Below are 17,056 nucleotides of genomic sequence, written 5' to 3'. Positions count from 1 at the left end.
GTGGGGCTGAGGATGAGAAGTTTGGGGTGCAGGAGGGTGCTCCAGGCTGGGATCAAGGGGGTTGGAGAGTGGGAGGGGAATCAGGGCTTGGGCAGGGGGTTGGGGCATGGGGAGAGGCTCAGAGGTGCAGGGTTTGAGTGGCACTTACGTCAAGCAGTTCACAGAAGCAGTGGCATGTCCCTTCTCCGGCTCGTACCCGGAGGCACAGCCAGGCAGTTCTGCACACTGCCCCATCCAGAAGGACCGCCCCTGAAGCTCCCATTGGAGTGCCAGAGGGGGCCATAGTAATGCATAGGAGCCAGAGCAGGGCCATGTCATGGCTTCTGGGAGCCGCATGGTGCAGCCCCCGACCCAGTGCCCTGACTGGAGCACCAGAGCGGGGCCGAGCCGTGTGGTGCGGCCCCCGGTCCAGCGCCCTGGCTGGAGCGCTGGAGCTGGGCAAACCCCAGACCCTACTCCCCAGCAGGAGCTTGCGGGCCAGCTTAAAACAGCTTGCAGGCTAAATCCAGCCCATCGGCCGTATTTTGCCCACCCTTGGTCTAAACCAATAGGGGACTATCACTTCCGACTTGCGACCTCAGGTGCCTTACAATACCTTGCTAAGGGCTGCTTACAAACAGCCTTCCCGCATGCAAGTCACACCCTGAATGTCTCTGTGTAACTGTAGCCTGCCAGCCACACTTGGGTGACATTCTGGCTCTCCCAGGGTTATGCTTCAGGGTGACCCCAACGCACTCCCAGTCTCGGATTTCCCCCTGAAATGTATGCCCTGTACTGCCCAGCCCTCTCCTAGACAGTACAAATATTTTAAATCCCTTATTCGTTTAAGGGAATAATATGCTAGTTTATTATCTCAAATTCAGACACTTTAATTTAAACACACTGGATTAGATAAAACAGTAAAACAAGTTTATTAACTACTAAGAGAGAGTTTTTATGTGAGTACAAGTAATGAGGCATAAAAGTCAGAAATGGTTACAAGAAAACTAAAGATAAAGTGTTTACTAATGCCTAATTTAACTAACTATATTAGATTCAAGCAAAGTTTCTCACTGCATGCTCCAGCAGATTACTGACCAAAAACCAGGTCAGGACTGCTCCCCCAGGGTCCAACGACTGCCTCCTTTGTCCCTTCAGGTGCAGTGAATGCAGTGGGCAGAGAAAGAGGGGTGGCAGGGAGTGCTTTGGGGTGCTTGTCCTTCCTATTTTTAGTTTCAGTCACTCTCTTGACAAACATTTCCAGCTGGGCACTAGGAGACAGAGTCTATGTGGAAGGATGTTCCCTGCTGGCTTTTTATCACCTATTCAATCTTTGTTCCCCTCCCTGCATGATAACTCTGTTTACTGCTTAAATGCAAATTAAGCAGAGCACCCATTCCTTTGTTTACGCTGTTTGCAAACTGTTGTTTGGGCAGGGCTGTGGGGTTTGGAATGTGTATTAATAACATTCTAGAGGAAAATCTTGCAACATCACCTACAATGTTGCCACATACATTTTATCGGGATGATACTAACCAGCAAATTATGAGTTTTCAAATGATACCTTACAAGACATGCCTTATACAAAATTTATTACAATAGTGTGTAGTAGTATCATATTACCATAATAGTGTGTAGTATTTATTACCATACGTATAGTATCCGTTGTTGGAAGATACCCATAATATATAGGCACAAATTACTGTTGTGCATGGTGGAGAAGGGTGGGCCAGTGTAGTTGACATGCTTCACTGGCTGTGTCTTCCCCTAGCTCACTCAATTCCAGATTCCAGTGGGTGGCTAAGTCACTGTTTTCTAAGTCAGACAAATATTTTTGAGAAAACATATTTAAAACGACTTTTCTTTTGGCGGAGGCCACACAAGATTTTTTTTGTCCAAAAAATAAAGAGAGACATTTTAGAGCTAAGTTTTAGGACAAGTTTGGCTGCTGCAACCAGTAATACAGTTTTAACTATAATGAACTTGCTGAGCATTTACACAAGAAAACTAAGTATGCTTGGAGAAAAATACATGAAAAAGAGTCAGTTTCACATTATAATAGGAAGTCTTATTAGGTCACTGATACCACACACTATGTGTAATATGCTCTGAATAAAAAAGTTGGCTTAGTATAAATAAGGCTTTTTTTTTCTTATTTCTGCCAACTTTAACCCAAACCATACACCACAAACAAATTAAGTAGCATAAGGGTTCTTCCATTTCTTTCTACTATCCTTCCATTTCCTTCCTCTCTCTCCCCACCCCTTCCTGCCTTCCAACGTGCTCAGCCATAGATGCTTTTACAGTAATCAAAATGTAACATTACAAAATAAAAACCACACAGAATGCATCTGTGGATATTGGGCTGCCCATATAAAACCACAATAATATCATTCCTAGTCTCACATCTGATTGCCCTCTGCCCACTCCATCCTAGACACTTCCAAAAGGATGAGCTTGCAGTGTTCCCTGGAGGTTAACAAATCCGGACTCCAGTGGACAGAGTGGTATGTTAAAGTACTGTTGATGTTTTATCACTATATAGGTTAAAGCATCACAAGATAATGCCAAAAATAAGTGGTGAATCTGTAGGAGCAAAGGATAACTCCTTTCAGCTGCTACCTACATTCCATCTTAGCTGAATTCTGCCTGCTGCCCGTTTACTTACCTGCTGCACCAGAATCCGACCTGAAGCATCCCACTCATTCACTGGCAGACTCCTGGTTGCTGCTTACTAACCTTTCTACTAAGATGTCCCATTTATACTCTGCCCTGGAAGAGCAGGACTGAGTGCTGGCTGGAAGTGGACCACTCCTGAACCGAACCTTTTTTGAGCACATTAGAGTCAATCCCTTCTCCCCATGGTTGCATGTGGCAGTGGACAGGCTCAGGAGTCTATGCAAACCCCTCCTCCCCAAGGAGAATGGTATGAAATTAGCCCCACAGAAGCCTGTGATACCCTGTCTGTGTCTGTGAGGTTACTTTCACTCCATGTAAGTCAGCTGGAGAAGCGGGAATCCATTGACTGAAACAATTGGAAATACAGCATATAGTACCTAGTCCATATATAACTACATTAGTCCCCTTCATGAGGAAAAAAGGCCACAGGGGTCCTCAACTTTGAACTTGCACATTTTCATGCTAATTGTTTTTTTGGGGGGGGAGGCTGGAGGAGGCATTCCATCTCTCCAGTACATGCAGGAAGGCGGTGGGTTGGCCTCTAAACCTTAGGATTTGGAGAACCCATGAAAAATCTGGGAACCAAGTATCTCCTCATTGATTCTTGGCCAACTTTGGTCCTCCTTGCTTAAAGAGCCAATCCCCACTGGCCCCTACTCATAAAGCCTCCTTCATGGGGGTTTCATGCAGGGATAAGAGTTGCAGAGTAAGATAATGTTACCTGGGTCACCGTTCTATTACTTTACTTTCTAGCTGCAGTTTGAAGGAGATGATACCACACAGAAATGTTTCACCATCCCTACCTCCTGCAAACCCATAGAAGTCAGTTCCACAGTGCACTCACAGAAGGTCTGGCACTGAGCCAGCATTTATTCCCCACCTCCTGCCCATACCCTCCAGTTCATTCCCAGCTGAGCTGGATTCTCGTTACTCAGAAAAATAGAGAGGACAATTAGGTCCTCAGAGGGTGCACAGATTTCATAGGGGGCATGATTGGTGAGGCTTATGTCCACCAATTATCCCAAATTACCTGAATGGTCTGAAGCATAAAATAAATAATCTAAAACAATAAATTACATTTTCTTTGTGGCAGAGCTTTGAACCAAACTTCAACTATATTAACCACAAGTTGAATTGTAGATCCTTTCAATCATCCTATTAATATACAAGATTGAAACTTATTAGAGAATACACTGTGTTTAATTCGTTTTCAAAAATCTTCTACAGGCTTTCCTAAATTTTGCCCTCTTCTTTCTTAAGTCGTGCTCGACTTTTCATTATTCTCAGTGGCATGTGTCATTTGATTTAGTCTTTCTTTCTGGGGTTTTACACTCTATGAAGCAGGACTGTTCTGTTCTGTTATGCCAATTTATTTAGGGCTTTTAAAGTTGTTTTTCATGTTTAAGTCCTTTATGAGTGAATATAATTAGTTTGAGAGTTACAAATTATCAACTTTTTTTAATGTTTATCCTAAGAAACAGAAGAGGCATAGAAGCTGTTCTTCTTGACAGCAGCTGTATCCAGTGTGTTTATGTGAGATTATTCTCATTAACTGGTACTGCAAACCTCACTTGGTAAAGTACAGTGGCATCTATAGGTAAAATAGCAGCTTACATACTCCTAATGTTAGCCAAGTTATTGCAGTGTCAAAAAATAAATGAGCAAAATAAAAACCAAACTCTGATAACATGAAATCCAACTATTACTCTGATATATAGAAGTTACTAGAATTTAACATACTAAGTTTTCAGGGCCAAATTCTTGTCTGGCATGCAACTCCAGTGACTGGGCACAACTCCAGTCACTTCAGAGTTGCGGCCCTCAATTACACTGGAGTTGAATTTCATCCACACTTTAAAAAAAAACCCTCACATAGCAAACAGATTTCCACTAACTTAAACAGGAGAAGGATTAGGCCCTTAATGAGACATTTTCTAACAAAGTTAGTGAGACAGTTACAATTTGATTAAGAAACAGTGTCCTCATTCTATTGTGCCCAACCTATATAATTAGGGATGGAGAAACCAGTTTGGTTAAAAGAAAACTCACTCAAAACTCTTCTACCAGGACGTCCTCCTGACCTTGGGACTGGTTTCGGTTACCAAGTCTGTGGTGGTCACTGAGGAGGCAGATCTCCTTGCAGAGCCCCTGCTACACAACCCCCAGCATGGTGTGCAGGTGGCAGAGTCCCCCTCAGTGCGCCAGAGATTGGTTCTGGCAGGAGTCACCAGAATCAGAGCCCTCCTGGACTATGACCGGTAGATCCCATGGTTGGCGCATGCCTTACACCCCCTGGCACATATTCCAGGAGGTAAGGGAAGCCTTACTACTTGCCTCTTGAGCTTTCTCTGAGCAGGTCCTGCAGGAGAATGCTCCCTGCCCACCTCTCACTCCTGGCCCTCTGGACCTCATCATCATGTCCCAGCCCCGCGATTCCCCCTATTCTCCCTCATTACCTGAGTCAGCTGCATAAATTGCAGCCAGTTCATTTTTTAACCACATCTTAGAACCAGCTGCATGCACTCGTGCTCCACATCTTTCATTTCCTCATCTTCGTGTCCCACCCTGACACCAAGTGGCAGAACCTCTAACCATCTGCGGAGCATGAGGAATGCCATGGGTGGGCCAGCCTGTATTCCGCTCTGGTTACATGGTCCACAGGGTATATTAGTTGGTGGCTCCTTCATAGGGCCATGAGCATGGGCATATATTTGGTGTGGTTCACCCCTCTTCCTGACATCTGCCCATTCTGTGATGTGCAGGAGACCCTGATACATATCTACCTCAAGTGCACCAGGTTGCAGCCCTTTTTCTGGCTCCTCCATAATCTTCTCCTCAGGTTCTGGCTTCACTTTTCCCCACATGTCCTGCTTTTTGCACACCCTATCCATGGCCTCATGAAGTTATGAGACCTCCTCATCAACCTCCTCCTGGTGCTGGCCAAGGTGGCCATTTATTCTACCAGGAGGATGATACTGGATGGGGAGATGCTCTGCGACTGTGGGGCCTATTTCTGTTCTTCTCTTCAATCACATATCCAGAGTTCCTTTATGTATCACTGTATTTCAGAGTTCTTGCTGGGAAACAATTAGAGGTATGAAAATACTTATGAGAAATGCTGTATCAGTGGTATTTCCATCTGAAATAGAAATAGAGTTCTGAGAATTTTGTTAGGAAGTCTCCTCCCAAGTTTCGAGCCTCATTTTTCAGGTCCAAAAGGTTTGGATAAACATTCAGAAATTTGGGTTCATATCTGAACTAAACCTCTGAGTCACATTCGAGCCATCCATATCCTTCATATTGATTTTTAACTCTTTAGTATACAAGAAGACATTGACATTTTTATTTAAAAAATTATACTCATATGCATCTCCTGAACTGCCCGTATTGCTGTCAGTTTGTGGTACATTAGCAACAATTAAGTTGATCACCAGTACAAATGTTTATGGTTCATAAGACCTGCTTTGAGAAGAGTCTTTATAGGGCTTATCTTCACTTAACTGAAAATTTAAAGTGAAACAAAGCCTGGTAAGTTTTTAGTGGTGTTTTGTGTTGTATGTTACATCAAAACTGTGATTAAAAATAAAGATGCTGGACTATATTTTTACATCTGCATGTAAAAATAAACATGGTGCATAGAAACATGCTGATCCATGCATGGCTTCAACAGACATATACTTTTGCATTGGGTAATTTGCACACTCTTCAAACATGCCCAGGAATAAATGTGCCCCAATCAATAAATGAAAGAATTTACAATGAGTCATCCAATAAGTAGGATGCAAATACAGAACACCTGAAGAAGAGCTGCCATCGTTTTAGAAAATATTAATGCAAAGCAATTAGCTGTTACAAGTTTTTTTAAAAATCTCCAAAGCTTTTAGATATGCTGAGATGCCATGTGAGCAATTTCCATGCTCTTTTACTGCCTTGGTAAATCATTTATAAAGACAGCCTTAATACAAAATCCTCTTAGAAAATAACATAAAATATATTGATTACAAAATACTTTATCCCACCTTAAACTTATACATATCCAGTAAGTACTTCACCTATTACAAGGTAACTTGTGCAGAGTAACAACTTTCATTTTGCATCTAATAGGAAGCTCTTAAGACATAGGCAATTTGAGCAGGAAGACAGAGATGTGATTTGTCCAGCGATGACGAATTCCTAAAGGTAGGGGCTGCTGAGGTCAGGAGTGTAGGAAGACTTCTGAGATTCTGAGGAACAAGAGAAGGGAGCCATGCTGAAATCAGTACCTCAGCCTCCCAAAGCTGAATCCAAAGGTGAATCCTGCTCTCATGTACATCCACAGTTTAAGGATCTGATATTCAGATTTCTTCTTTTTCATAATTAAGCTGATTTTAAAACATTAGCACATCTATGAAAAATCTTAAGGGAAGAGGATAATGACACAGTGCGATGCAAGTGTTTTTGGGGTCAGTGCAAGCATATCTGGGGCCACCTGCAAAACAGTTAGACTGGGCCCCCAGCTGCTAGGCTCAAGATTAAAGAAACCAGGCTTCATTGAAGTCAATGGCAAACCCCCAATAGTTTTCAATAGGGCCAGGATTGCCCCCTCGGTGTGTAACCTAACCCAAACCCCACTTTCCAAAAGCATGAAACTTCTAAGTGATGCCAGCTATTGTGGAGAAAAGGGTGTCTGTTTGAACAGTACTCAGGCCAGTGGTCCATGGCTGCCTGTTCCGGTGGTGACTTTTGATTTTTGTAGATGATCACAAAGAACTTGAGTTTCTTTCATGTCTCCACCCTTGGAAGGTTATCATTCACTTGTGCTCTCATGCTGGAGTGTCTTAAAAACAAAATTGAACAAAACATATATGCAAGAAAAGAAATCATAAAATCTTTATTGTAGTCCTCACCCTTCCCTTTTTGAGCCTGGCTCTTGTTGGCCATTATTCACTGTGTTATGTTTAATTTAAGACCTAATCCTGTATGGGGATGGAGTCACAGGGAATTGAACATGCTCAACAGTTTGCAGGCTTATGCTTTGGATGAAAAATCCTGAGGCACAGGGTCCTTGTCTTCTTGTATTTCTATAAAGCACTATGCACACCTCCGATGCTGAATAAAAACTAATAACAGTAGGCTAACTTGATATTGGTAATGCATTATTTATTATTGTTTAAACTTTCCCGACTTGGAGATTTTTTGGGTAAGTGCGTTGTTTAAAAGTTGCTAAATAAAAATCAGCATAGAGCTCCATCTGCAGTACTCCATGTGCACAGATTCCATGTTGAGGCCAATGACAGTACAGTGTGAGCCAAGCGGATTCAGGATTGGGCCCTTTGGCAAGGTTTGACCAATTATCATCACTTCAGAACCTTTGAACTAGTTACTGACTTTCTGTTACATTACAACTCCCCTGAGGCATCCAAAATTCCAGACCCTTCAAAAACGGTAGTTAAAAAGGAAAAGAAAAGTGCAGATAAGTAATTTACAAGTGAAAAGTGTTAGTCTTGCTGCTATTTTTACATTCTATAATGTCTTTAAAAAGGAGCAGATAGCACAGAGCATAGTGAGGTAATCAAAGTTGTAATCTTTTAACCTTTCAGGTAAAGAATATGACATAATCAGGTAATTAAGAAAAACTGAGAGCTATTCCTTGCACAAAATCCTGACAGAATACCCTATTGATCCCTGGAAAAGCCTTTATATATAAGTAAATGGACATCAACTAAATGGAAGCACTGCCTAGGAGACAGCTGAAGACTTTAACTTCTGTCAGCAAAAAATGTATTATTAATTCATAGCATATTGAATATAGTGCTTAGCTGACTTTCAACCTTAGCTCTGAGAGTACATACCAGATTCATAATATGCAGAGGATGTAAACTGAAGGGGAGTGAAACTATCATACTTCTCCCACCAGGGAGGATAAAACTAATAACATTAAAGAGATTTGGAAATATGATACGGAATTGCACTGTTTCCTGTTCCGACTGGATGAAGAGTTTCTACTGCAATTTTCAAGCTAAATAATCATAACAAAAATCAAATAAATAAAATTTCAATTAACAAATTTTAAGGCAGCAAAACACCATTGCTAAAATGGAAGCAATTGTTTTTTTTTAAAAAGAGGCAAATGATATTTGCTTAGGGAATGGGTCATGAATGGAGCTCGAAGCACTTTTTACTAAAGAAACCCCAAACCAAGCAGGCGCTGTGAAATGGAAACTTAGCCCAACTTCAGCAAAGTATTTGCTGCGGTTCTTGAGTCTTGGTTTGGTATAAAAAGCCACAAATCCATTGCCTCCCTGTGTCTGAATCAGGCTTATTTATAGTTTTCACCAGTTCCTGCTCCTTTTGAGCTTAATGGGAATTTTGCCATTGACTTCAGAAGGAGTAGGCCCAATGCAAATGACAGCAGTACGATTGCATGGTAGGTGTATTTGGTTTGGGATTCAAACTGAAATCTCAACAAAATGCTGTCAAAAACATGGAGTTTTGTATGTATGATGTTAGTCCCTCATGGGAGCTCTGGAGTAGAGTGCTACCAGCTCTTGTCTTGAAATAATCCTTAGTAAGTAACATGCCACCAAGGTTACCATGTCTGTGACAAGAGATGTAGGTGCTTCAAGTGCTAAGTCTCTGAGGACTCCAATATCTGGTGGGTCCTAAAGAAGCATTCCCCAAGTACTTTCAACACCTTGCTCCTCGCAGTGGCCACAGATACTCTACTTCAGTGACTCACTCCTCTCAACTGTCCCCCAAACTGCCTCATTATCTTCCCCCTGCTAGCCCTGAGCAGGAGGAATATTGCCCGTTTCCCAGTGTTATAGCACTGCTATTTCAAGTTCCAGCTGGGACTAGAAAGTCTAGAGGAAGGCAAAAATATCAGTGCTGAACATTCTGGGGCCTCAGAAATGTTAATTTTGGGTGATGATTCAGGCTTGTTCTTATATTATCCAATCTACTTTGCCCATTACTATCAGTTTTTGCCCAAATCTCCACCAGATTCTTAATTAACACCAGAGTGTGATAAAACTAATAAACATGAAGGGACAAAGTAAAAGTTTAATCTGTTGAATGCTTTTTGGTGGTGTTATTGTTATGAGTTACTCCCATTTCAATGATTTATTGCTTAGGAGCTCGATCCCCAATTACTTATGCACCCAAAACTCCCAGTGACTTCAACCAGGAACTTTGAGTCCCCAAGAATAAATATTTAGTCCCCAAATTTGTTCTTAATCTCTAGGGTGTGTTGCCATATAGTCATGTGGTAGCTCTGGCATGAGTTGTTTTGTTTCAGGGGATTGACTCTTTACCCACACTCATTCCTTGCCAATACCAAAACATGGATCTATAAGGACATATCTAAAGTGTTTGTCTTTTATTTTAAAAATGCCTTCTCTTAATTACCCATTGTTTCTTAGAAAGCCTACTAATGTATGTCATTTAAGACAGCATTATTATTGTGCTTCTGTCAAAGCCTTCATTGAGCTTTTAAAACCCAGAGTGATGAAACATAGGCATAAGAGCTTTCAAATTCTACAGTGTTTTGCTTCCACTTGTAGATTTGAGTTTGTAACAGACATCTAGTTTAATTGGCATTCCATAAAATACAGAGATTTATGCAAACGTGTTAACTCTCTTTCCCGGTGCTGTTGTTTAAAAGTTACTCTCTGAATATTTTTCCCCATCAAACCCCAACAGCAAAAAGGCAAAAATTAAATATAAATTATCATGGCTAAATATGCTCATAGGACAAAGAAAAAGTAAATCAATCTTTTGAATTGAGGTCTTTAAAAAGTAGGCAAAAAAACCCAGCTTTCTTAATTTGTGCAGAGAAGTGGCCTAGTTAATCAGCACTGATTACCCTCACATGGCTTTTCAGTTATGTTGGTTAATTAAAGTGCTTTCTAATGAACACTAGCCCAATTTTCTCCACCCCCTACCATAATTTGGCAGGGAGGAAGGGACATGAAAGGCATCTAAACTGGGATTCTTTCTCCCTTGAAAAATTGTGGCTGAACTAGCAGAGGCGGGAATGAACAGGTTTGCCTGTTTGCAGTGTTATGCACTCTGGTTATCTTTTCCAGATGTGAAGCAGGCCTCTGTGAAGCTTGAAAGCTTGATCCAGCCACCAACAGAAGTTGGTCCAATAACAAATATTATCTCACCCACCTTGTCTCTGAGTCTTGCTTGAATAGTCTTTTATCTGCAGAGCCCCCTGGCCATCAGTGTGGGAAAACATTCATGGAGCAAGCATCTTTTAGCTGGAGTAATCATCATCATCATGAAGTGCTTATCAGAAAGGAAGACAAAATGCAATTAGGCTCGATTTACAATTGGACCAATAATTACTATTCAGATGTCTCAGCTGTATGGAAAATACATGATTCTGAACCATGACTTTTTTGTTTGGTTGATTTTTTTTCTCCTTTTCTTGCTCTCTTTTTCTTTTAAACATAAAATATGTCAGTCATGATGTAGCACAGCTGAATAATTGTCATAGAGTCGAATGCTTGCAGATGGTTAATGGAAACAGAAAATTAAATGAACAGCAGTAAAGAAACTCATGCAAAATTAAAGAACCCTATTGCAAATTTAAAGGGTCATTTGGTTTCATCAAAAATCAAATAATATGAATATGTTATTCTCTGCATGAAAGAGACTATGCTAAATTGTTTTGAGAGCTGAAAAATGAGCAATCAATGGTTTACTAATGAAATTTGTGAAAAATCATGCACTATTGAAATGTGCAGTAAATTGCTGGTTAGGAGCTGCAGAAGGAAGCCTGCTTTTAGAGATTGAATTTTGTTATTTATTGTTTACTTAAATTATTGAATTGAAGACAGGACTTAAAACAAGTTAGGTTACTACAAATATACAAAAAAATGAGGATTAAACTAAGCATTTTCCCTTAGCCTATACAAATCAAGTGCAGTGTTTCAAAAATGATTTGACTGAGAACTGCTTATCAGATGAAAGAATCCCAATGTTTCACAAGATATTATATCTCCAAAGTGCAGAATCAATTTCTACCAAGACTTGAAAGGTCCTAGAACTGTTTTATGAAACTAAACTCTCATCTGCTTGACATATTTGAAAGATATAATTGATAAAACCTTTGTAAGGAGCAAAGTTATCTTTCTAGTACAAAACTAGATGTGAAACTACTTAGTAAGTATCACTTAGAAGTGGATTTAAGTTAAAGATCCTTTAAAATGGAGTTCAACATTTCAAAGCATCATATTCTTTATAAGCTCCTCTTTATTTTTCATCATCCATTCTATTCTCCAGGAAAGTCTGAAGTCAATATCAAATATCTCTGTCCATCAGAGAAATGATTTTAAGTTCAATGGCTGTTGATGTCAAAGGAAAAGGGGGGAAATAGACATATTTGGGTTGTTATTGGAAATAAATCAGAAGTGTGTGTCATAGTCTTATATTTTTATTTCTGAAGAAATCCTGGAAGGTGTCGTATTAAAAGACAGGCCATCCCTCACATGGATGAAAGGCCAAGCTATTTAACTTGACAACAGCTGGGGAAAAAATACTTTAGAAAAAGCAGTATGAAATGCAGGAATTTGATAAATTCTGTAAGTCCCAGCTTAGTCTATTTAAACATAAATTGTAATGTGTCTTATCTAGCACTAATCAGAAAGGAAAATATGTTGCAGACATTTTTTTCTTAGTGACACCTACTTCTGAGACTATTAAAGTGCCTGTGGTTATTCTTCTGCTGTAATTCCTGCATAGTCAGTTGCATATTAAACTGATGCAGAGATGAAAATATTGATCTTACTTCTGCTTTCAAGAAAGCACAAAATGTCTTTGCTTAAATCTTTTTTGAATTGCTACGCTAGACTAACTACCTAACAGAGTTAAAGGTGAGAGCTTCTTTCCCTTTTTTATAAAACAAGAGTGTCCAATATAAAATAGCTATGAAATGATAAATGTTTCATAGTAAATGAATTCTAAATGAGTATTTTGGCTGAATTTTACTTAAAGACATAATGCCATTTCCTAAACAGTACCGGCTCAGATATGGAAGCATCTTGTGTATTTTTCACCAGAACTGTTCAAGTTACTCAATTTTAAAATGACAGATATACAGTACTTGCCATGAGAAATCAATCCCTCACAGTGAATAAATGTGGCAGCATAATCCATACAATGTATATAACAATAGTAGACTTTTGCTGACCCATTACTCTTTATGAATACATTTTAAAGGCAATATCTAGCTGGAGAACTATAATTTTGAAAATGTAATTTGTGATATATTTTTGGTCCCTCTGTTGGAGCTGGATTTTTTTCTTATGAGCCATTATATTTTTCTGACTTCAATTCTACAGTAAAATTTATCTAAAAATATTTATTCTATTGAAATTAGTAGTTTTATTTTATCAAAGTGGAGTGAAAACTGCTTTTATCTTGCTCTGTTTACACCATGAGAAAGCCTGTGTTTCAATGCCTTCATTCATAGTCAGATTCTACATCTCTTTTGCAGGTGCACAGAGGGGAGGAGAGAAAAAAGGATTCTTTGTGGCTGATTGCATAACCATATAACTGCCAGACACAAGGGCAGAGACGGCCCCTTCTTTAATCCTCTGGGTGTGTGGGGGAGTACCTCAAGAGCTCAGAGAAGACTGGGAGTATTGGAGATCCTCAGAGTCAGGCACAAGGATATTGTTAAGAGCTGCTGTTTCCTAGCTCCATACCTAAATTTACAGAGCCACATGCACACAATATGGCTGAGAAGAGGCTTCCAAAGGAATGTAGGGAGGATGGCAGCACCCACTACTCATCCTGGACCAAGTTCTTCTCCCCTCTGCTACTACAAAGGAACAGATATTCTGGCTCCAAGTTTGAAAAAAATACTGTATATATAAAAAGTTTGTGAGTTGATGTCTATTGCCATCTGCCAGTTCTTGTGACTATGTCGCATATAGAATAAAAATTAGTCTGTCAGAAGACTCAATTACTATAGCTTGTGAGGAAATGACCGGTGCCATTGAACAGTGATCTCCCAGTGTACCAGCATAAAGTTATTTAGCTCAGATACAGCAAGGAACTGGTTTTCAAAGGTGTTGAGCACCTGCAATTCCATTTAAAGCCAATGGGGGTTCAAGTGCTCTACAAGTGTGAAAAATCAGGCCCTGAATTTTTAGTGACCTTTAGTCAATTGTCTCCATCTACAGAGGCCTAATATTAGCACATTCAACCATCAACTGGCTCACAATTTATGTGAGGTTTTATTTTTCCGAAACTGCCTATTTTTTTGTAGGCCAATTCTTTCTTTACAATCAAGGGCCAAAATTACCTAGGGCCAGACTCTGCTTTAAAACTTCTGGCTTTTGCTGGGGATGAAGTGGAACCATACATCCACACTGAAGGACTAGAAGGCATTGTGGAGAATGCTATAAGATGACACAACAAGAGTGGGACAGAATAGAACTGGGCACACTATCCATACTTGTCCTATCCATAAAAAAGCTGCACTACAGACCAATTTCTGACCTTCCCAAAAAAACACTCACTCAACATCAGTTGAAAAAGAAATTCAGCTAGAAACATAAAATGTTTAAACAAAAACTGACCTGGCACATTGAAGCTTGATTATTATCCTTAAGTGCTTTCACACAAACTGGGAATGATAGTTTTCCATCAAAATGGATGGAGAAGGAGAGCTGGAGAGACCTGCTGAACTGCTCATCTAAAGTTCAAATGCCACCATTATGGGCAAAATTTTATGCTATTTTAAATTGGCACTTCTCCACTAAAATCTATGGACCTAGCAGTTTACCTCAGCAGAGATTGGCCTATATGTCTGTTCAACAGCTGTCTGATACAGAAAAAAAGTACGTCAAATGATTTTATCCACTGAGTAGCAGGCCCTAAAAGAAAATAGCATACTGTACATCTGACATGAGTCACAGAAACACAAAGGGCACCAAAAAGAAACAGAACTGTTAAGCCTTATCAGGAAGGTTTACCTTATATAGAATACTACAGTTTTCTAAAGTAAATCCCCGAATACTGTAATGACACCAGAATAAATTTTAGTGTTCAGGAATATATAATAATAATAATCATAATTAGTAATATAACCAATACTTTGCCCTTGTGGTGTCAGTCACCTGAAGATCTTAGAGTGCTTGACAAGTATTAATTAAGCCTCACAAAACCCCTTTGAGGAAGTTAAATGATTTCTAGGTCTCACTTCACCTTTTGCTGAAATACAGCCACCTCAGGTTGGAAAGCAGCAACAGTTTAATGCAAAAAACTAATATTAAAAAGAGATGAGGCCTGGAGGTAAAGAACAATACCTATCCAGTTGAAACTACAGGGGTAATTTAGGTAATCTTAGTTGAAAATTGACCTGGACACCAAGGTTAACAGTCCAACACTTCAAAAAGTGTCTGAGAACTTTTATCTAATAGGACCTCAGTTTGTCTAATCTAAAAAAACTATGGTATTATTCCAGCAGCAGTACAGCACCACCTACACCTTTCTGTAACCCACTAACCCCCTTTTTTGTTCTCCAACTACAAGGGTATTGTGGCGGGGTCTCTGGGCTGCAACTTGGACTGTTGGACCATTGAGCCCTCCAAACCCACCAACGTAGGGTGCCTTTCACACTGTGAGGCACATGTCAAGCTATAAGCATCTGACAGGCATTGTACTTACACAGATATCCATAGGCATGGACATACCCAAACGTGGTACATGAATGATCTCCCAGCCACTCATAAACTATCAATAGAGAGGCTCCAGCCAATTTCCCCCAGCTCCCCAGCCTTGCACCCCGGAAATATACTGTCTTGTACCGCTCAGTGTTCCCTTGGACAGTGCAAACTCATTAATAAATTCATCACTTCTTCATGGGAAAATGGACATGCACCAGCCTTTGTAACCTGAGCTGAGATTACACCTTCTTCCAGCTGCTAGAAAAATCCTTGCTGTTCCCTGGTTGGTCTGCTCCCATGGCGTACATGCCTTCTCTGAGAGGTCTCTGGGATAGTGGATTGGACGTTAATGAGCCATTAATGTCCATCTGGCCAGTGATGAATCTTTACGAATACCTTTGACTTAGGTGTTACCAAGATCCATTCTCCTCTAGAAGTTCTTTCCAATAGGTCTCAATCATAGAATCATAGGACTGGAAGGGACCTCAAGAGGTTCTCTAGTTCAGTCCCCTGACTAAGTATTATCTAGGTCATCCTTGACAGGTGTGTGTCTAATCTGCTCTTAAAAATATCCAATGATGGAGATTCCACAACCTCCCTAGGTAATTTATTCCAATGCTTAACTACCTTGACAGTTAGGAAGTTTTTTCTAACATCCAACCTAAACCAGCTTTCCTGCGATTTAAGTGTATTGCTTCTTGTCCTATCCTCAAAGGTTAAAGAGAACATTTTTTCTCACTCCTTGTAACAATCTTTTCATGAACTTGAAAACTGTTATCTTGTCCCTGCTCAGTCTTCTCTTCTCCAAACTAAACAAAGCTGATTTTTTTCAATCTTCCCTCATACGCCACGTTCTTTCTTCAATTTGTCTAAATGTTTCCTGAAATGTGGCTCCCAGAACTGGACACAATACCCCAGTTGAGGCCTAATCAGCACAGAGTAGAGTGAAATATTTATTTGTTGTGTCTTGCTTACAACTCTCCTGCTAATACATCCTAGAATGATGTTTTCTTTTTTTAACAGTGTTACACTGTTGCTTCATATTTAGTTTGTGATCCCCTATAACCCCCTGATCCTTTTCCACAGTACTCCTTCCTAGGCAGTCATTTCCCATTTTGTATGTGTGCAGCTGATTGTTCCTTCCTAAATGTAGTACTTTGTATTTGTCCTTATTGAATTTCATCCTATTTCCTTCAGACCATTTCTCCAGTTTGTCCAGATCATTTTGAATTTTAATCCTATCATCCAACTCATTTGCAACCCCTCCCAGCTTGGTATCATCCACAAACTTTATACGTATATTCTCTGTGCCATTATCTAGATCACTGATGAAGATCTCAAACAGAACCAGACCCATAACTGATCCTGACAGAACCCAGCTTGATATGCCTGTCCAGCTTGACTGTGAACCACTGATAGCTACTCTCTGGGAATGGTTTTCCAACCAGTTATTTAGTTATTAAATTCAGTGACCCCCCCATGTAATAAACTTGTGACCCCCTGAGGGGTCCCAACCTCCAATTTGAAAACCACTGCCCTAGATGGAGGTAGAGAACTCAGGAAAGGTGTGCTTGAAGAGAAGAGTGGACAGTGAATTAAGAGGAAGCAAGTCAAAGAGACCTGGGCTCATGATCTGCTCCATTAAATGCCTTCAAGATGGAGCAATACATATTGCTGGAAAGATAAGTTCTAATTTCTATTATGGAACCTCATGTCTGTTGCTTGTAATATCCTCA

At 40.2% G+C, this 17,056-nt stretch overlaps 1 long non-coding RNA gene across 1 annotated transcript in view; it reads left to right on the top strand.

Moving 5' to 3' along the window:
- The window catches only part of LOC120408451, a 28,467-nt gene extending 14,865 nt beyond the window's left edge, over window positions 1-13,602 (top strand). Inside the window, exon 4 of the long non-coding RNA XR_005600696.1 lies at window positions 13,142-13,602. This is a non-coding gene — a long non-coding RNA (uncharacterized LOC120408451). The remainder of the gene's footprint in view (window positions 1-13,141) is intronic.
- Window positions 13,603-17,056: the final 3,454 nt, after the last annotated feature.

The sequence above is a fragment of the Mauremys reevesii genome, linkage group 6 (genome assembly GCF_016161935.1).
Source record: "Mauremys reevesii isolate NIE-2019 linkage group 6, ASM1616193v1, whole genome shotgun sequence".
NCBI classification, from domain to species: Eukaryota; Metazoa; Chordata; order Testudines; family Geoemydidae; genus Mauremys; species Mauremys reevesii.
The sequence above is the reverse complement of the archived record's forward strand: the minus strand, read 5'-3'. Positions and strand labels throughout refer to the sequence as shown.